Source organism: Salmo salar, chromosome ssa29 (genome assembly GCF_905237065.1).
Source record: "Salmo salar chromosome ssa29, Ssal_v3.1, whole genome shotgun sequence".
Taxonomy (NCBI): domain Eukaryota; kingdom Metazoa; phylum Chordata; class Actinopteri; order Salmoniformes; family Salmonidae; genus Salmo; species Salmo salar.
In genome coordinates, this window is record NC_059470.1 from 29,373,129 (window position 1) to 29,395,893 (window position 22,765).

Genomic DNA, 22,765 nt, shown 5'->3' on the forward strand with positions numbered 1-22,765 from the left:
CTACAGAAAACTACATTAATACTTCCCTCTCTACAGAACACTACATTAATACTTCCCTCTCTCCACAACACTATATTAATACTTCCCTCTCTATAGAACACTTCCCTCTCTATAGAACACTATATTAACATTTCCCTCTCTCCACAACACTACATTAATACGTCCCTCTCTCCACAACACTATATTAATACTTCCCTCTCTCCACAACACTACATTAATACTTCCCTCTCTATAGAACACTACATTACTACTTCCCTCTCTACAGAACACTACATTAATACTTCCCTCTCTACAGAACACTACATTAATACTTCCCTCTCTCCACAACACTACATTAATACTTCCCTCTCTACAGAACACTACATTTATACTTCCCTCTCTACAGAACACTACATTAATACTTCCCTCTCTACAGAACACTACATTTATACTTCCCTCTCTACAGAACACTACATTAATACTTCCCTCTCTCCACAACACTATATTAATACTTCCCTCTCTATAGAACACTATATTAACATTTCCCTCTCTCCACAACACTATATTAATACTTCCCTCTCTCCACAACACTACATTAATACTTCCCTCTCTCCACAACACTACATTAATACTTCCCTCTCTCCACATCACTATATTAATACTTCCCTCTCTATAGAACACTTCCCTCTCTATAGAACACTATATTAACATTTCCCTCTCTCCACAACACTACATTAATACTTCCCTCTCTCCACAACACTATATTAATACTTCCCTCTCTCCACAACACTATATTAATACTTCCCTCTCTATAGAACACTACATTAATACTTCTCTCTCTCCACAACACTACATTAATACTTCCCTCTCTCCACAACACTATATTAATACTTCCCTCTCTCCACAACACTATATTAATACTTCCCTCTCTCCACAACACTATATTAATACTTCCCTCTCTCCACAACACTACATTAATACTTCCCTCTCTACAGAACACTACATTAATACTTCCCTCTCTACAGAACACTACATTAATACTTCCCTCTCTCCACAACACTACATTAATACTTCCCTCTCTCCACAACACTACATTAATACTTCCCTCTCTACAGAACACTACATTAATACGTCCCTCTCTCTACAACACCATGTTAATACGTCCCTCTCTACAGAACACTATATTAATACTTCCCTCTCTACAGAACACTACATTAATACTTCCCTCTCTACAGAACACTACATTAATACTTCCCTCTTTCCACAACACTACATTAATACTTCCCTCTCTCTACAACACTACATTAATACTTCCCTCTCTCTACAACACCATGTTAATATTTCCCTCTCTCTACAACACCATATTAATACTTCCCTCTCTCTACAACACCACGTTAATACTTCCTCTCTCTACAACACCATGTTAATACTTCCCTCTCTCTACAACACCATATTAATACTTCCCTCTCTCTACAACACCATGTTAATACTTCCCTCTCTCTACAACACCATATTAATACTTCCCTCTCTCTCCAACACCATGTTAATACTTCCCTCTCTCTACAACACCATATTAATACTTCCCTCTCTCTACAACACCATATTAATACTTCCTCTCTCTACAACACCATGTTAATACTTCCCTCTCTCTACAACACCATGTTAATACTTCCCTCTCTCTACAACACCATATTAATACTTCCCTCTCTCTACAACACCATGTTAATACTTCCCTCTCTCTACAACACCATGTTAATACTTCCCTCTCTCTACAACACCATATTAATACTTCCCTCTCTCTACAACACCATATTAATACTTCCCTCTCTCTACAACACCATATTAATACTTCCCTGTCTCTCACTGGCATGAAAGAGGAATCATTTAGAGGTGAAGAAAATGCAAAAATGTGTTCTCTCTCTCTATTCCTCCCTCCTCCTTTCTCTCTTTCATTGGCGTAAGAGAAAATGATGTGTGTGTTTGATGTCTGATGCTTTAAGTCTTCTTCAGGCTGAACTAAAAGGCAGGTGGGCAGGTGTGTGTGTGTGTGTGTTCTTACCTGTTTGTTGAGCAGGTCTATAGCCTCCAGGCCTGCATCTCCTGGATCCTACTCAGGTTGGTGGTCACAAAGCTCTTCCTCTCCCTGCTAGAACACAAACACACTCATGCACAGGCGATGATAACAGAATAAAGAGCATTGTTACACACTGTCTAATGATGACAAAGAAGATGATAGTGATGCTAATGATGATGATAAAATATTTATAATACAGACAATTTTGTTGTCTAAACTCTGTTTCTTCAATATAAAAGTATAAAGTAGATATTTTAATGACAAACATACCCACTGGCTGAGGCTTCAGTGTAACAATGTGCACTTGTCTTAACAAATCAAATTTTCTAAAGAATTAAGTATAAAAAAATAACAAATTGGCAAACATCTTTATAAAGCAAAACAAAATAAGTTATTTTTAAGAACATAGAAGGAGAGAAATTGGATTCCACAATGTATTAAATCATACATGGACGTGAGCAGCAACCCTCTGACTAACGACATCCAACTACAAAAACCTCTTTAAGATAATTAACAATTTATTCAAATGTTTGGGAAATGACAAACAAATGTTCTGTCTGATATCTCCAGATCCTCGGAGACTAAGGAATGTCCATTAAACTGACAACGCACAGACTGTAGAGTAAAATAATGGTTGCCTGTACTGACTTTGTGTGTGTGTGTGTATCAGTGTGTGTGTGTGTGTGTGTTTGTATCTGTGTGTGTGTGTGTGTGTATCAGTGTGTGTGTGTTTGTATCTGTGTGTGTGTGTGTTTGTATCTGTGTGTGTTTGTGTCTGTGTGTGGGTGGGTGTGTTTGTGTCTGTGTGTGGTGTGTGTATCATGTGTGTGTGTGTGTGTGTGTGTGTGTGTGTGTGTGTGTGTGTGTGTGTGTGTGTGTGTGTGTGTGTGTGTGTATCGTGGTGTGTATCAGTGTGTGTGTGTGTGTTTGTATCAGTGTGTGTGTGTGCGTATCAGTGTGTGTGTGCGTTTGTTTGTTTGTATAAGTGTGTGTGTGTGTGTGTGTGTGTGTGTGTGTGTGTGTGTGTGTGTGTGTGTGTGTGTGTGTGTGTGTTTTGCATACTCCCCCAGCCATGCGATGTGGCTTTCATGAACCGATGGGTCCAATTAGGAGGCTAGGTACGTTAGCATGCAAGCTAATGTAGCTCCCTCATCAAGCCAAGACTCCTTAGCCTATTAGACTACTGTAGCAGATCCCCAAAGTTAACATTCTTGTGAAGACGAACCAAGGGTTTGTATCTCATCTTGATAGAAAGCAGTGGATGGAAATATAGGGGATCATGCATGACTTGCTCAAAGTATTCATCGGATTACTAATGAATAACATTCTCGTACTCACGCACACACACAAACTTTCTTCCAACTTAAAGAATGAAGCATCTGAGATGCTAGCAACATGTTTTATTTAACCTTTTATTTAACTAGGCAAGCCAGTTAAGAACAAATTCTTATTTACAATGACGGCCTACCCCTAGATTAAAATCGATCTTATGTCGAAATGACCCCTCTCTGAAAGGATGTTTCATGAATCTCGAACATCGACCTGCTTTACAGTACATTAAAAAGCTTGATGGGGTCGAGACATGAGCATATATATAACAATATACTGAATCTCACAACAACAATAGTTCTCGCTCATTAGAAAAGAACATCTGGGTTACATTAAGGTCAAGCTATTTTAAATACCTAATGGGACGTGTGATATCTGTGATAAACATGTATGTGAATAACGAATAATATGATTTGTCACAGAATAGCAAACATCTGAATGGATATTGGATTATTCATAATGATTAACATCCATGCATATCATGTGACTGGCTATATGTGATTAATAAGAATTGATCAAAAATACCTCTTTAAAAGCTTAAGGAGAGGAGTAACTATCATGAGATTGGTACAGATGCCGGATATTCATTTGAGCCAGTTTGCTACAGCAGGTAAATAATCCTGCAGCAACCGGAAATGTGAATTTTTATGTGAATTAAAATGCATGGATCTTTTGTGTAGGGGTTGATACATTTTACGTCAGGGCAAATCAAGTCAAACTTTTTAAAGTGGAAATTACAAACTTTAGATGTCTTTTTAAATCTTGAATACACTACAAGTTTGCATTTCCTGGAACAACAGGTTGATCAAATTCCGATATGGCGTCTGTAATGAGGGTTTAATCATTTGTCCACAGAAACCCTCTGCTATCCTCATGTAGCTAATCCCAAACATGTTGTTTTGTTGTAATAGAGCCTTCATCGAGTTGTAAAACATCTCATCAACACAGAGAGAGAGAGAGGAGGTTGAGGATGATAGATTTATGTTCCCACGCTGTTAAACCAGTGGGACACGCTTAATTGCTGTGTGTTTGGCACTGGGCCTGTATACACATATTTGCATTTCTTTTTGTGTGTATCGGTGTGTGTGTATATGTGTCTGTGTGTAATTATAGGTCTAACCCAATAAGTGTGTGTATAATTACAGTCATTAGTGTTGAAGACAAACTGACATCTCCATAGAACAATTCCCTTTCCCCCCTCTTTCTCTCTCTCTCTCTCTCTCTCTCTCTCTCTCTCTCTCTCTGACTTCTCTCTTTCTCTCATCATTCCTTCTTGCTCTCTCAGTGTCATATCTATGAATCTTCCCTGCTCTCTGTATCTCTTTCTCTCTCTCTCTCTCTTTCTCTCTCTGCTCATCTCTCTCTCTGTATCTCTCTATGGCTTGGGGGTAAAAGCCGTTGAGAAGCCTTTCTGACATAGACTTGGCGCCCCGGTACCACTTGCCATGCGGTAGCAGAGAGAACAGTCTATGACTGGGGTGGCTGGAGTCTTTGACAATTTTTAGGGCCTTCCTCTGACACCGCCTGGTATTGTGGTGCTGGATGGCAGGCAGCTTAGGCCCAGTGATGTGCCGGGCTGTACGCACTACCCGCGCAACCCTCTCTTTTCTCTGGTATGCAATCTGGTTTGCGCTCTAGTTAGGGATGTGTCACTGCAACCTTAAAGGTCCTCAATGATGTCAACATTGCCCTTGATTCTAAGCAATGGTGTGCTACTATTTTTATTGACTTGGCCAAAGCTTTTGATACGGTAGACCATTCCATTCTTATGGGCCGGCAAAGGAGTGTTGGTGTCTCTGAGGGGTCTTTGGCCTGGTTGGCTAACTGCCTCTCTCGAAGAGTGCAGTGTATAAAATCAGAACACCTGCTGTCTCAGCCACTGCCTGTCACCAAGGGAGTACCCCAAAGCTCGATCCTAGGCCCCACGCTCTTCTCAATTTACATCAACAACATAGCTAAGGCAGTAGGAAGCTCTCTCATCCATTGATATTCAGATGATACAGTCTTATACTCAGCTGTCCCCTACCTGGATTTTGTGTTAACAGCTCTACAACAAAGATTTCTTTGTTTCCAACAAACTTTCTCTGCCCTTAACATTGTTCTGAACACCTCCAAAACAAAGGCCATGTGATTTGGTAAGAAGAATGCTGCTCTCCCCACATGTGTGATTATGACCTCTGAGTGCTTAGAGCTTGAGGTAGTCACCTCATACAAGTACTTGGGAGTATGGCTAGATGGTACACTGTCCTTCTCTCAGCACATATCAAAGCTGTACAGTATATCAACCAGATACCCACGGTACAAATGTACCGTGGGTGTACGGTTGATATACAGTGGATGTGCATATGTACAGTGGGTATACGGTTGATATACAGTGGATGTACATATGTACAGTATAGGTATGAATATGTCTAAATGCAGAGAGATGGACAGAGTGCAATCCAGTATAGTGCAGTTATTCAGAGTCCATAGTAGTCTCTATGGCATCACAGTGCCATAGAGACCTCCCTCCCTCATCTGTAATGACTGTGATGCTAATTAGACCATGATGGTTGTGATTTAACGACCTTCTGGCTCCGCTGACAGAGAGAGACTGGCGCTGACAGACAGATTGCTGGTGGTAGTTTAGGTGACAGACACAAGTGCCTAAGTGCTGCTAGAGGGAGAGACACACGGTCACCCCTCCTCTCCTGTCACCCCTCCTCCCCTCCCCTCTCCTGTCCTGTCACCCCTCCTTTCCTCCTCTTTCACCCCTCTTCCCCTACCCTCCCCTCTCCTCTCTTCACCCCTCCGCTCCTCCCCTCCTCCCCTCTCCATTCGCACTTCCTCTCCTCCCCTCCCTTCTCTCTCCTCTCTCCTCCTCTCTCCTCTTATCTCCTCTCTCCTCCTTTCCCCTCTCTCCTCCTCACCCCTCTCTCCTCCTCACCCCTCTCTCCTCCTCACCCCTCTCTCCTCCTCACCCCTCCGCTCCTCTCTCTCCTCCTTCCCCTCTCTCCTCCTTCCCTCTCTCCCCTCCGTTCCCCTCCTCCCCTTCCCTCCCCTCACCCCTCCTCTCCCTTATCCTAGTGTATTTCTCTCTAAAGTCCTGCTGTTAGTGAATCATGTTATCAATCCTGATATCAGTGTTTTACATCTTAAAACGTGGAGGACTATAGGTATATGACAGCCATGCATATCTCAATAAGCAAATATTCAGAGAGAGAGAAGTGAGAGAAGAGAAGGAAAGAGAAGGAAAGCAAATGAAAGAGGAAGAGAAGAGAGACAAAAGGAGACAGCTTCTCAATCTATATTATTATATTCATACCATCAAAAAAACTCTCTCTTCCTCTCTCTCTCTCCCTCTCTCCTGCTCTCCTGCTCTCCCGCTCTCCCTGTCGCAATCATTCAGAAAGACAAAGATATCTTTCTGTCAGTGCCTTTAGTAATATAATTAAAATGACTGACAGCCTTAAACCGTGTTTGAAACCAATAGGAGTCAAAACTAATTTGATCCGTTTGGAAACAAAGCCTGGTGGTTCGTTAGGGGACGGGGCGGGGTGAGGAATGTGTGTTGTCTGTTGGAGGAGGGGATCGTTAAGACGGGGGACCCTAGGGGTCAATGTGGGGGATTGATTGGTAGTGTGTGTGTGTGTGTGTGTGGGGGGTATGGGATTGCTTCAGGCAGGTAGCCCTTTACTGCCCCCCCTCCCCCTTCACACATCTGTCCAGCATTCTTCCATCCTCATAATGAAACGAATAGATTAATCTCTCCACTACAGATGAACGTCATCTGTCAAGTCTCGCACAGTCGTAGGTGGTATATACAGTACCCTTCCCAATATCCCATTCACAACATGTAATTGATAATAAGGTCATTAACAGACAGGGCGAGTGTATATGAAACACTTACACATCTCTCTGATGGATACGATCATCAGTACTATGGTGACAGATTAGGAGGGGACGTATCAACATGTATGACTACACACTCACAAACACAGTGTCCAGACGCAGAACAAACAGTGTCCAGACGCAGAACAAACACAGTGTCCAGACACAGAACAGACATAGTGTCTAGACGCAGAACAGACAGTGTCCAGACACAGAACAGACATAGTGTCCAGACACAGAACAGACATAGTGTCTAGACGCAGAACAGACAGTGTCCAGACGCAGAACAAACACAGTGTCCAGACGCAGAACAAAGTGTCCAGACGCAGAACAAACACAGTGTCCAGACGCAGAACAGACATAGTGTCTAGACGCAGAACAAACAGTGTCCAGACGCAGAACAGACATGTCTAGATGCAGAACAGACACAGTGTCCAGAAAAGAACAGACAGTGTCTAGACGCAGAACAGATATAGTGTCTAGATGCAGAACATACATACTGTCTAGACGCAGAACAGACAGTGTCCAGACGCAAAACAAATAGAGTCCAGACGTAGAACAAACACAGTGTCCAGACGCAGAACAGACACAATGTCTAGATGCAGAACAAACAGTGTCTAGACGCAGAAAAGACATCATGTCTAGACGCAGAACAGATAGTGTCTAGATGCAGAACATACATACTGTCTAGACGCAGAACAGATATAGTGTCTAGACGCAGAACAGACAGTGTCTAGACACAGAACATACATACTGTCTAGACGCAGAACAGAGATAGTGTCCAGAGGCAGAGCAGACACAGTGTCCGGACGCAGAGCAAACACAGTGTCCGGACGCAGAACAAACAGTGTCCGGACGCAGAACAAACACAGTGTCCGGACGCAGAACAAACACAGTGTCCGGACGCAGAACAAACATAGTGTCCAGACGCAGAACAAACACAGTGTCCAGACGCAGAACAGACATAGTGTCTAGACGCAGAACAGACATAGTGTCTAGACGCAGAACAGACAGTGTCCAGACGAGAACAGACATAGTGTCCAGATGCAGAGCAGACATAGTGTCTAGATGCAGAACAGACACAATGTCTAGATGCAGAACAGACAAAGTGTCTAGATGCAGAGCAGATACAGTGTCTAGACCCAGAACAGGGTAGTGCGGACTAAACAACGCATCACTGGGGGCAAACTACCTGCCCTCCAGCACCTGATGTCACAGGGAGGCCAAAAAGATCATCAAGGACAACAACCACCCGATCCACTGCCTGTTCACCCCGCAATCATCCAGAAGGTGAGGTCAGTACAGGTGCATCAAAGCTGGGACTCAGAGACTGAAAAACAGGGTTACTGAGGGTTAAAAGCCGGAAGTCAGATCTCTGTTGAACCTTGTGTGCAATTGATCAATAAAGTAATCTTAATCTCAATGTAAGGTAAGACAGACAGTATCATGATATATCATGATAAGACAGTGTCATGATATATATCAGGATAAAGGTAAGACCCAGATGCAGACCGTGTCGAAGTAACAATGTTTATTACAGCAACAGTGGCAAAGGTACAGGATGGCAGGCAGGCAGGGTCAGGTCAGGCAGAGGTCGGTAATCCAGAGGTGGGGTAACGGTACAGGATGGCAGGCAGGCTCGGGGTCAGGGGCAGGCAGAGTGGGCAGGCAGAGTGGTCAGGCAGGTGGGTTCAGGGTCAGGACAGGCAAGGATCAAAACCAAGAGGACGGGAAAAGAGAGACTGGCAAAAGCAGGAGATGATACAAAAAAAAGACGGGTAAAACAAATCAGGGTGTGACATACACTACCGTTCAAAAGTTTGGGGTCACTTAGAAATAATCTTGTTTTTGAAGGAAAATCACATTTTTTGTCCATTAAAATAACATCAAATTGATCAGAAATACAGTGTAGACATTGTTAATGTTGTAAATGACTATTGTATCTGGAAACGGCTGACTTTTTAATGGAATATCTACATAGGCGTACAGAGGCCCATTATCAGCAACCATCACTCCTGTGTTTGAATGGCACATTGTGTTAGCTAATCCAAGTTTATCATTTTAAAAGGCTAATTGATCATTAGAAAACCCTTTTGCAATTAGGTTAGCACAGCTGAAAACTGTTGTGTTGATTATAGAAGCAATAAAACTGGCCTTCTTTAGACTAGTTTAGTATCTGGAGCATCAGCATTTGTGAGTTTGATTACAGGCTCAAAATGGCTGAAAGCAAATAACTTTCTTCTGAAACTCGACAGTCTATTCTTGTTCTGAGAAATGAAGGCTATTCCATGCAAGAAATTGCCAAGAAACTGAAGATCTCGTACAACGCTGTGTACTACTCACAGAACAGAACAGCACAAACTGGCTCTAACTAGAATAGAAAGAGGAGTGGGAGGCCCCAGTGCACAACTGAGAAAGAGTACAAGTACATTAGCATGTCTAGTTTGAGAAACAGATGTTTCACAAGTCCTCAACTGGCAGCTTCATTAAATAGTACCTGCAAAACACCAATCTCAACATCAACAGTGAAGAGTACTCAGGGATGCTAGCCTTCTAGGCAGAGTTGCAAAGAAAAAGCCATATCTCAGACTGGCCAATAAAAAGAAAAGATTAAGATGGGCAAAAGAACACAGACACTGGACAGAGGAACTCTTCCTAGAAGGCCAGCATCCCGGAGTCGCCTCTTCACTGTTGACGTTGAGACTGGTTTTTCGCTGGTACTATTTAATGAAGCTGCCTGTTGGGGACTTGTGAGGCGTCTGTTCCTGTCATGTCTATCTCTGATAAGCCTGCCAGTAAAGCAATACAAAGAATCAAGAATTGCAGAAAAGCGCTAAAAATGGCCAACATTATCCTATGTAGCCTAAGAAATAAGGTTCATGAAATTGATAATATGCTAGCAACAGAAAGCATTCATATACTGGCTGTCTCTGAAACTCATTAGGTAATTCCTTTCACAATTCAGTGGTAGCAGTATATGGTTAAAAACATCTACAGAAGCGAAAGGCATGCCAATGGTGGAGGTATTGCTATTTATATCATATTCCTCTAAAGCTTAGAGAGGCTCTCATGTCAAATGCTTTTGAAGTATGGCTACAAGTTCACCTGCCTCACCTAAAGCCCATTCTTGTGTGAAATTGCTGTAGACCACCAAGGGCTAACAGTCAGTATCTGGATAATATGTGTGAAATGCTTGATAATGTACACTGAGTGTACAAAACACTAAAGACACCTTCCTAATATTGAATTGCAATGCCCTGTTTTGCCATCAGAACAACCTCAGTTTTGTGATGTTCGTCGTAACGGGTAGACCAAGGCGCAGCGTGTGTTGGGTTTATCATATTTTATTTAACGGTGAACCAGCAAAAAACAAAACAATAAACAACACAACGAACGAAAAGTCTTGCAGGCTACTAACAGCAATATAAAAACAAGATCCCACAACTGAAAGTGGGAAAAAGGGCTGCCTAAGTATGATTTCCAATCAGAGACAACGATAGATAGCTGCCTCTGATTGGAAACCATACTAGGCCAATCGAAGGGAAAAAACAACATTGTGTTATATTTCTATGTTGTTTTTTTCCCTTCAATTGGCCTAGTATGGTTTCCAATCAGAGGCAGCTATCTATCGTTGTCTCTGATTGGAAATCATACTAGGCCAATCGAAGGGAAAAAAACAACATAGAAATATAACACAGACTGCCCACCTCATGTCACACCCTGACCTAACCAGAGAAAAACGTCTCTCTCAGGCGTGACAGTACATCCCCCAAAGGTGCGGACTCCCGGCCTCAAACCTGAACCTATAGGGGAGGGTCCGGGTGGGCATCTACTCATGGTGGCGGCTCCGGTTCGGGGCGTAGCCCCCACTCAGCCCACTGATCCCACCGCTTTTGTATCGCCGGAGGAACCAGACCGTGGATCATCGCCGGAAGCTCTGAACCGTGGATCGTTGCCGGATGAACCGGACCATAGATCATCGCCAGAGGCTCCTGGCTGCGGACCGCCGCCGGAGGCTCTGGGCTGCGGACCGCCGCCGGAGACTCTGGACTGGGGACCGTCGCTGCAGGCTCCATGCCATGGATCACCACTGGAGGCTTTGTGCCATGGATCATCACTGGAGGCTCCGGGCCATGGATTATCACTGGAGGCTTCGTGCCATAGATCATCACTACAGGCGCCGAGCCATGGATCATCCCTACAGGCTTCTTGCCATGGATTATCACTGGCACAGGTGGCGCCAGACTGGAGACATGCACCTCAGGGCTGGATATACTCACTGGAGGCCTGGTACGTGGGGCAGGCACAGAGCGCACCGGCCTGTGAATGCGCACTGTCGACACAGTGCGCATCAGCACATAACACAGTGCTTGCTCAGTCACTCGCTCCCCACGGTAGGCACGAGGAGTTGGCTCAGGTCTCTAACCTGACTCTGCCAATCTCCCCGTGTTCACCCCCCAACATTTTTTGGGGGCTGCCTCTCGTGTTTCCCTCGTTGCCGTGCTCTCGCTGCCTCCACCTGTTCCCATGGGAGGCGCTATTCTCCTGCCCCTAATTCCTCCATATTCTGGACATATCACTCGCTCAACCCTAAACCTTATCTGGACCTATTGTTGAGTAATGTGGCTATTGAGAAAGTTCAAGAGACTAAGCTGCTGGGTGTCACCCAAGATAGCAAGCTATTATGGTCAAACATGGTTACTCAGCGGTTACTAAAATTGGAAGCCGTCTGTCCATGATAAGGCATTGCTCTGCTTTGTTGAGATCTCAGTTTTGTCGCATCTGGACTACGGTTCAGTTGTGTGGTAAGCAAATTGAAGTTAGTAAAAAAACAGAGCACTTACAGAAATTATTCAGATCCCATCACTTATTCCACATTTTGTTATGTTAGAGCCTAATTCTATAATGGATTAAAATGGGGGGGGGGTTTTGTGCAAATTTATAAATTAAACCCCCCCCTGAAATATCACATTTACATTAGTATTCAGACCCTTTACTCAGTACTTTGTTGAAGCACCTTTGGCAGTGATTACAGCCTCAAGTCTTCTTGGGTATGACACTACAAACTTGGCACACCCTGTCTCTCCCATTCTACTCTGAAGATCCTCTCAAGCTCTGTCAGGTTGGATGGAGAGTATTGCTGCACAGGTATTTTCTGGTCTCTCCAGAGATGTTCGATTGGGTTAAAGTTCAGGCTCTAACTGGGCCACTCAAGGACATTCAGAGACTTGTACTGAAGTTACTCCTGCATTGTCTTGGCTGTGTGCTTAGGGTCGTTGTCGTGTTGGAAGGTGAACCTTTGACCCAGTCAGAGGTCCTCTCTGTACTTTGCTATGTTCATCTTTCCCTCGATCCTGACTAGTCTCTCAGTCCTTGCCGCTGAAAAACATCCCTAAATCATGATGCGGCTAGCACCATGCTTCACCGTTGGGATGGTGCCAGGTTTCCTCCAGATATGACGCTTGGTACTCAGGCCAAAGAGTTCAATCTTGGTTTCATCAGACCATAGAATCTTGTTTCTCATGGTCTGAGAGTCCTTTAGGTGACATTTAGCAAACTCAAAGCGGGCTGTCATGTGCCTTTTACTGGAGGAGATGCTTCTGTCAGGCCACTCAACCATAAACACCTGATTGGGGGATTGCTGCAGAGATGGTTGTCCTTCTGGAATGTTCTCCCATCTCCACAGAGGAACTCTGGAGCTCCGTCAGAGTGACCATCAGGTTCTTGGTCACCTCCCTGACCAAGGCCCTTCTCCCCCGATTGCTCAGTTTGTCTGGGCGGCCAGCTCTAGGAAGAGTCTTGGTGGTTCTAAACTTCTTCCATTTAAGAATGATGGAGGCCACTGTGTCCTTGGGGACCTTCAATGCTGCAGAAATGTTTTGGTACCCTTCCCCAGATCTGTGCCACGACACAATCCTGTCTCGGAGCTCTACAAACAATCCCCTCAACCTCATGGCTTGGTTTTTGCTCTGACATGCACTGTCAACTGTGGGACCTTATATAGACAGGTGTGTGCCTTTCCAAATCAGGTCCAACCAATTGAATTTTCCACAGGTGGACTCCAATCAAGTTTTAGAAACATCTCAAGTATGATCAATGGAAACAAGATGCACCTGAGCTCAAGTTCGAGTCTCATAGCATAGGGTCTGAATACATATGTAAGTAAGGGATTTCTGTTTTTTATTTTTAATACATTTTAAAACATTTATAAAACTTGTTTTTGCTTCATCATTATGGGGTATTGTGTGTAAATTGAAGAAATTAAGTGTAATCAATTTTAGAATAAGGCTGTAACATAACAAAATGTGGAAAAAGGGAACAGGTCTGAATACTTTCCGAATACACTGTAGATGTACACGGAGGGTGAATGTCAATGACATGCATGTCAATCTCTTCTGGCTCAAAGTTCAGGAGAGATTGACAATCACTATTGGTTTTTGTGTGAGGTGTTGAAGAAACCAAACTGTCTGTTCAAATAGTTGGCAGACAGTTCGGACAATCATCAGTACCACACAAGACATACAACCAGAGGCCTCTTCACCGTCCCCAGGTCCAGATCCGAGGTTGGGAAACACACAGTATTAAATAGAGCCATGACTACATGGAACTCTCTGCCACCCCAGGTAACTCAAGCTAGCAATAAAACCAGTTTCAAAAAACAGATAAAAGATAACCTTACATCATGAGAGGGACTGTGAAGAGACAACCATATTTATGAATTCTGTATTGTATTTTGCACTGTATTATGTATTCTGCATTATGTATGTATTGTGTATATGATATGTGGTTGGGATATGACTGTGATATGTTGTTGTCCAGATCTCCAGATGAATGCATCAGCTGTGGATTGCTCTGGATGGGAGCATCTGCTGAATGGATCAATTGTAGTGATATATATATAGTTATGTATATTATCTGTTTTATTTGTTTGTCATATTTCCTGTTTGGACCCCAGGAACAGTAGCCGCTGCCTCGGCAGGTCCTAATAAATACTAAATACTAAAGTGGTGGGAGGGGAGGGGTAAGTGAAAGAGTAGAGAGGAAGGGGAGAGAGGGGAAAGACGAAGGGGAGAGAGGGGAGAGAGCAAGGGGAGAGAAGGGAGAGAGCAAGGGGAGAGAGGAAGGGGAGGGTTGGGAGAGAAGAAGGGGAGAGAGGAAGGGCTGAGAGGAGAGGGGAGAGAAGACAAGGAGGGGAAGGGAAAAGGGGAGAAAGGGAGGGGAGGGAGGGAGAAAGGAGGAGGGAGGGAGAAACGGGGAGGGAAAAGGGGGAGGGAAAATGGAGCATTAAAGGGGAAAAAGTTTAGGTGGCAAGGGGCGAGAGGGAAGGGAGAGTTAAAGAGGAGAGAGGGAGGGGAGAGAAACATGAGAGAGGGAGGGGAGAGGGGGAGCGAAAAGGGAGAGAGGGAAGGGTTAGAGGTGGGGGAGAGCCTGGTAAAGAGTGGAGCCCCATTGAACCGGCAAATAACACTGACTCAGTAATTTCTCTTATCAATCAGATTCATTCCAGCACATGACTTTCTGACACAAACTTTCTGTCACCATGGTAACGCCACAGAGATACGACCCTTACACATGACACCCCACAAATACAACTCAAATGCGGTGGAGAATCAGTTAGAAAAAATCAATGGTTGGTTGGTTGATCGGTTTTCCTAAACTTTTAAGATTGGGTCTAATTAAAGTACTTGGGTGAGTTTCAGTGGCACGCTGTGGAAACAAAAACATGTACAGAGTTCATGGCGATAAAGTGAGGCCTTCAACTGAATAACAGCCTTCTACAGCATCAGATTCAAATGACATTCTATGAGGTCAGCTCATCTACAGTAGGGTTCTATTATACAAACAGGATCCTGGGTGTGTCAGCATTTTTGGGGTATTTTTACAGTGGGAATTGCAGGCGCAGCAGCTGGCGGTGGTGCGAAAGGGCTGGGTTTGGATAAAGAAACAATTTGAAGGTGTGTCAAGGCTTGACCCTTCGCTGGCCAATCAGAACGTGCTCCAAACGTGATCAATAAGCACGATTAAATTCACTATTGATAAGACCTGAAAAGACAGTGAATAATTAGAATCATATTCTAAACAACTTGTTTAAAATAAGATATGTCTAAATACAGTTACAGGCATATAATATTAACTATGGAGAATTTTATGCACATCAAAACTTTTCAGAAGTGCTGAAAAAGATCCAATATGAAGAGAAAGGAGTGCTCTCAAATGTATATAGCTAGGCTTACAGCCTACCATCGCTGTTGATATGGCCAGGAGTGACTTTGGCACTTGACAGGTAAACAAACAAACAGGAACATAGCCTACTAGCGGTTTTAAATATCCCTAGTTGTGCCTCCTGAATTTGGCATATTGGCACATGTTCTTAAGGACACACGTCACATATTTCAGTGCGAGAGTGTGTGTGTGTGTGTGTGTGTGTGTGTGTGTGTGTGTGTGTGTGTGTGTGTGTGTGTGTGTGTGTGTGTGTGTGTGTCAGACCGAGTGGCCAGTTTGCCTGACCAACTGTCACCTCTCTCAAATGAAGCACAGGATTGCTGCCTAGTGAGCTGTGAGATGAAGATAGAAGAGGCCACACACACCAATAGCTCTGGCAGTGAAATGGTCCTCTTATAGAGGTAATTCTAAAATCATTTAATAATAAAATGGTTGTCCATCAGGTAACGAGGCCGTTTCAGACACCATTACACCCTGATTCATCACAATACCTCATCAGGTTTGATCAGCCCACAGCTAGACAATCAAATTTATTTCAATCAATCAAATGTATTTATGAAGCCGTTCTTACGTCAGCTGATGTCACAAAGTGTTGTACAGAAACCCAGCCGAAAACACCAAACAGCAAGCAATGCAGGTGTAGAAGCACAGTGGCTAGGAAAAACTCCCTAGAAAGGCCGGAACCTAGGAAGAAACCTAGAGAGGAACCAGGCTATGAGGGGTGGCCAGTCCTCTTATGGCTGTGCCGGGTGGAGATTATAACAGAACATGGCCAAGACGTTCAAATGTTCATAGATGACCAGGAGGGTCAAATAATAATAATCACAGTGGTTGTAGAGGGTGGAACAGGTCATCACTTCAGTCGTAAATGTCAGTTGGCTATTCATAGCCGATCATTTGTATCTCTACCGCTCCTGCTGTCTCTAGAGAGTTGAAAACAGCAGGTCTGGGACAAGGTAGCACGTCTGGTGAGCAGGTCAGGGTTCCATAGCCGCAGGCAGAACAGTTGAAACTGGAGCAGCAGCATGGACTGGGGACAGCAAGGTGTCATCGGGCCAGGTAGTCCTGAGGCATGGTCCTAGGGCTCAGGTCCTCCGAGAGAAAGAGAGAAGGAGAGAGAAAAAGGGAGAGAGAGAATTAGAGAGAGCATACTTAAATTCACACAGGACACCGGATAAGACAGGTGAAATACTCCAGATATAACAGACTGACCCTAGCCCCCCAACACAAACTATTGCAGCATAAAAAGGCTGAGACAGGAGGGGTCAGGAGACACTGTGGCCCGTCCGACGATACCCCCGGACAGGGACAAATAGGCAGGATATAACGCCACCCATTTTGCCAAAGCACAGCCCCCACACCACTAGAGGGATATCTTCAACCACCAACTTACAATCCTGAGACAAGGCCAAGTATAGCCAACAAAGATTTCCCCCATGGCACAAACCCGAGGGGGGGGACGCCAACCCGGACAGGAAGATCACGTCAGTGACTCAACCCACTCAAGTGACACACCCCTCCTAGGGACATATTTATCACCTGGACAGTGGCTATACACAAACACACACACAGACAACAAAACAGGACTTTTTAGAGTCCTCTGCCAAACGTTAGTCCATAATTCCCAGATAGTTAAAAGAACCAGTAGAAACATTTGGTTAGGTCCTCACTTTCTTTCATTGAATAATACAAGTTAGACCTAAACTTTTCAGATGGGGAACTGATATTTCCAGTAAAAACAACATCTGATGGACATCAGAGATATCAACATGTTTATGTCTCTGCTGGACGCTAAAGCCAACTAGCCAAAACTTAACTTCAGACTCTCATTAAAACACACACACACACACACACACACACACACACACACACACACACACACACACACACACACAAACTTGCATAGATGTGTGACTGAACACATGAAGGATTCTGATGAGGTCTGTCTCAGTGTGAAATGTCTAATCAGTTAGTGATTAGAGAAAACAGTTCTAGAGACATCCTTACTGCTGACCCCAGCGCTTTGATTGGAAATGGGCCCATGCTGAGACACACAACCAATGATGTGTGTGTGTGTGTGTGTGTGTGTGTGTGTGTGTGTGTGTGTGTGTGTGTGTGTGTGTGTGTGTGTGTGTGCAGCTGTGGCTTTTAAACATACTTTTCAGTCCGATTCGATGAAGAAAACCAATCTAGAGTTGAGCTAGTTACTCCACATATCCATCATGTATACATCAATGCCATATGGAGATTATTTCATTTATTTAACCTTTATTTAACCAGTCAAGTCAGTTAAGAACAAATTCTTATTTACAATGACGACCTACCCTGGCCAAACCCTCCCCTAACCCAGATGACGCTGGGCCAATTGTCTGCCGCCCTATGGGACTCCCGATCTAGGCCGGTTGTGATACAGGCCGGGATCGAACCCAGGTCTGTAGTGATGCCTCTAGCACTGCAATGCCGTAGACTGCTGCGAACATTTGGGGGGGGGGTGTCAAGACTTAATGATTCAACATTTCAACTTTCCACTGACAGGAGAGAGATGATAGAGGAAGTGAGAGAATGTGTGTGTGTACCTGTTCCGGTGCTGTGTGGTTATCTCCGTGTGTTGAATGTGTTCTCCATGGCTGCTGTGGGGCCAGTCTCAGCTCTGCAGACTGCCTCTCCAATCGCTCCACTGTCAGATGCAACACACACAAACACACACACAGGTAAACATCACAGTAGTAGGGAGCTTAGGGAAGGGGATAGCACATAAGGAAGGACCTAGGAACTGATTTGGAAATAGGCCGAATAGTGTCAGTAAGAACGAATGTGATCGATCAGGGGTCTATTTCTGCTCTGTCTCGATAGAGACTGGCTGCCGTGGTTACTGGATCAATACAGCAAATGATGACCATTTCCTCAAGCTCCCGACAACCCCATCCCCAGAGAAGCTATCCCCAGAGCAGCTATCCCCAGAGAAGCTATCCCCAGAGCAGCCATCCCCAGAGAAGCTATCCCCAGAGAAGCTATCCCCAGAGCAGCCATCCCCAGAGAAGCTATCCCCAGAGCAGCCATCCCCAGAGAAGCTATCCCCAGAGAAGCTATCCCCAGAGAAGCTATCCCCAGAGAAGCTATCCCCAGAGCAGCCATCCCCAGAGAAGCTATCCCCAGAGCGAATCAAATCAAATCGTATTTGACACATGCGCCAAATATAACAGGTGTAGAAAAAAATACCTTAAAAAAGTAAGAAATAAAAGTAACAAATAATTAAAGAGCAGCAGTAAAATAACAAGCGAGGCTACATAGGGGGTACCGGTACAGAGTCAATGTACGGGGGCACCGGTTAGTCGAGGTAATTGAGGTAATATGTACATGTAGATAGAGTTAAAGTGACTATACATAGATAACAGAGTGTAGCATCAGCGTTGGGGGGAAAGGCAATGCAAATAGTAGCCATTTGATTAGATGTTCAGGAGTCTTATGGCTTGAGGGTTGAAGCTGTTGAGAAGCCTCGTGGACCTAGACTTGGCACTCCGGTACCGCTTGCTGTACGGTAGCAGAGAGAACAGTCCATGACTAGGGTGGCTATCCCCAGAGCAGCTATCCCCAGAGCAGCCATCCCCAGAGCAGCCATCCCCAGAGCAGCCATCCCCAGAGCAGCCATCCCCAGAGCAGCTATACCCAGACCAGCTATCCCCACAGCAGCTATCCTCAGAGCAGCTATCCCCAGAGCAGCTATCCCCAGAGCAGCTATCCCCAGAGCAGCTATCCCCAGAGCAGCTATCCCCAGAGCAGCTATCCCCAGAGCAGCTATCCCCACAGCATCTATACCCAGACCAGCTATCCCCACAGCAGCTATCCTCACAGCAGCTATCCCCACAGCAGCCATCCCCAGAGCAGCCATCCCCAGAGCAGCCATCCCCAGAGCAGCCATCCCCAGAGCAGCCATCCCCAGAGCAGCCATCCCCAGAGCAGCCATCCCCAGAGCAGCCATCCCCACAGCAGCTATCCCCACAGCAGCTATCCCCAGAGCAGACCCCATGGACAACATTGTTTGACTGACTGGGCACTACACAGCTAAATATGTTCCTAATGTGTTGTACATTCAGTGTGTAGGACAGCTATGTATACATCTACTATAGCCTGTACTACACCTACAAATAAAGTGTAAATGCACTGCCAATGTTCAGTCTCAATATACACCGCTGTCATTGATGTGCGTACTGGGAGTGGAGTGAGGTGCAGGAGAGCAAAGAGTTGTGAACAGGCACACACTTCATTTAGGCAGGAGAAACCAACAGACGGACGCCACTGTGTCAAAAAACTCCAGCCAATATGCCAAAGTGCAAAACGCGCAAACAGTCACAATAATATGTACAAGCAAATAAACATACCTCGTGAAATAAAACACGGAATAACCGCACACCAGAAATAGCAACACGACACGTAACACGAAACAAATCTCACACAAAGACATGATGGGAACAGAGGAATAAATACATGTAGATTGATTAGGGAATGAAAACCAGGTGTGCAGGGAACAAGACAAAACAAATGGATCAATGAAAAATGGAGCAGCGATGGCTAGAAAGCCGGTGACTTCGACCGCCGAATGCTGCCCGAACAAGGAGAGGAGCCGACTTCGGCGGAAGTCGTGACAACCACTGTTCATTCTCAATATACACCAATGTTCAGTGTCAATATACACCACTGTTCATTCTCAATATACACCAATGTTCAGTGTCAATATACACCACTGTTCATTCTCAATATACACCAATGTTCAGTGTCAATATACACCAATGTTCAGTGTCAATATACACCACTGTTCATTCTCAATATACACCACTGTTCATTCTCAATATACACCACCGTTCAGTCTCAATATACACCACCGTTCAGTCTCAATATACACCACCGTTCAGTCTCAATATACACCACCGTTCAGTCTCAATATACACCACCGTTCAGTCTCAATATACACCACCGTTCAGTCTCAATATACACCACCGTTCAGTCTCAATATACACCACCGTTCAGTGTCAATATACACCACCGTTCAGTGTCAATATACACCACCGTTCAGTGTCAATATACACCACCGTTCAGTGTCAATATACACCACCGTTCAGTGTCAATATACACCACCGTTCAGTGTCAATATACACCAACGTTCAGTGTCAATATACACCAATGTTCAGTGTCAATATACACCAACGTTCAGTCTCAATATACACCACCGTTCAGTGTCAATATACACCACCGTTCAGTCTCAATATACACCACCGTTCAGTCTCAATATACACCACCGTTCAGTGTCAATATACACCACCGTTCAGTGTCAATATACACCACCGTTCAGTGTCAATATACACCACCGTTCAGTGTCAATATACACCACCGTTCAGTGTCAATATACACCACCGTTCAGTGTCAATATACACCACCGTTCAGTGTCAATATACACCAATGTTCAGTGTCAATATACACCAATGTTCAGTGTCAATATACACCAATGTTCAGTCTCAATATACACCAATGTTCATTGTCAATATACACCAATGTTCATTGTCAATATACACCAATGTTCATTGTCAATATACACCAATGTTCATTGTCAATATACACCACCGTTCATTCTCAATATACACCACCGTTCAGTCTCAATATACACCACCGTTCAGTCTCAATATACACCACCGTTCAGTCTCAATATACACCACCGTTCAGTCTCAATATACACCACCGTTCAGTCTCAATATACACCACCGTTCAGTCTCAATATACACCAATGTTCAGTCTCAATATACACCACCGTTCAGTCTCAATATACACCAATGTTCAGTGTCAATATACACCAATGTTCATTCTCAATATACACCACCGTTCAATCTCAATATACACCACTGTTCAATCTCAATATACACCACTGTTCAATCTCAATATACACCACCGTTCAATCTCAATATACACCACCGTTCAATCTCAATATACACCACCGTTCAATCTCAATATACACCAATATGATATAGTGATGATATAGTAACTATAGCTTATGCAGGAAAGTATTCAGGAGTGCTGTCCATATTAGTTTGTTACACACTGACTATATCACTCAAAGCTCACAATAAAACATATGGGGTAAGTATTTTGGGAATGGAGAGGGGAGGTGAGATAGGAAGGAGAAGGGGATAAATGGGGGAAGAAGAAGAAGCAAGGGGAGAGAGAGGGGAGAGAGGGGAGCTGAGAGAGGAAGGAGAAGGGGATAAATGGGTGGAGAGGGAGAAGCAAGGGGAGAGAGAGGGAAGAGAGGGGAGCTGAGAGAGGAAGGAGAAGGGGATAAATGGGTGGAGAGGGAGAAGCAAGGGGAGAGAGAGGGAAGAGAGGGGAGCTGAGAGAGGAAGGAGAAGGGGATAAATGGGTGGAGAGGGAGAAGCAAGGGGAGAGAGAGGGAAGAGAGGGGAGCTGAGAGAGGAAGGAGAAGGGGATAAATGGGTGGAGAGGGAGAAGCAAGGGGAGAGAGAGGGAAGAGAGGGGAGGTGAGATAGGAAGGAGAAGGGGATAAATGGGGGAAGAAGAAGAAGCAAGGGGAGAGAGAGGGAAGAGAGGGGAGCTGAGAGAGGAAGGAGAAGGGGATAAATGGGTGGAGAGGGAGAAGCAAGGGGAGAGAGGGGAGAGTGGGATGGGGAACTTCCCAGAAACATCTGAAATCCATTTAGCATCATGTTCATGTTAAGTTGAATAATTACCCTTTGGGAACTCTTTTCTCATACAGACTGACTCCTCTTAGCTATAAGGCCCATATGGATGTTAACAACAGAGAGAGAGAGCGAGAGAGACAGAGAGAAGCTGCATTAATGTAATTATGAGGTCACCATACTGGCAGAGTTGTAGACCACAACCACAGCTCTGCGGACGGACAGACATTCAGACACCAGCCATTTTATGCTGTGTCAATGCTGATGTCATCAAAATGCTGATGAGACACGGGTCAACCTGTGAACTTTGAACTTGGTGACCTCACGTATGGTACGGTGCAGACCAATATGCACATTCAATAATATATCAATGAAATACAAATATTGTGTGTGTGTGTGGGGGAGGGAGGGGGGCATATGCGTAATGCTTGCGTGACAAGTAACCTTGTCTGAGACCTGAAGACCTGTGTTAACTCCCAGAGATACCTCCTCTCCTCTGCCTGTCTTCCTTCTCTCACACCGCTGAACCTCCTCTCCACGACATGACGGAGAGAGAGACTTTTTGACTTGTTGTCTTTCTTTACTAAAACATTCTCATTTCATTTAA

At 44.5% G+C, this 22,765-nt stretch overlaps 1 long non-coding RNA gene across 1 annotated transcript; it reads right to left on the reverse strand.

Moving 5' to 3' along the window:
• Positions 1–16,519: 16,519 nt before the first annotated feature.
• LOC106590559 (uncharacterized) lies at positions 16,520–22,364 on the reverse strand. The gene is made up of 3 exons (XR_001325067.1): positions 22,210–22,364; positions 18,052–18,152; positions 16,520–16,567 (listed from the first exon to the last, which is right to left on the reverse strand). It is a non-coding gene; the product is annotated as an uncharacterized lncRNA (long non-coding RNA).
• Positions 22,365–22,765: the final 401 nt, after the last annotated feature.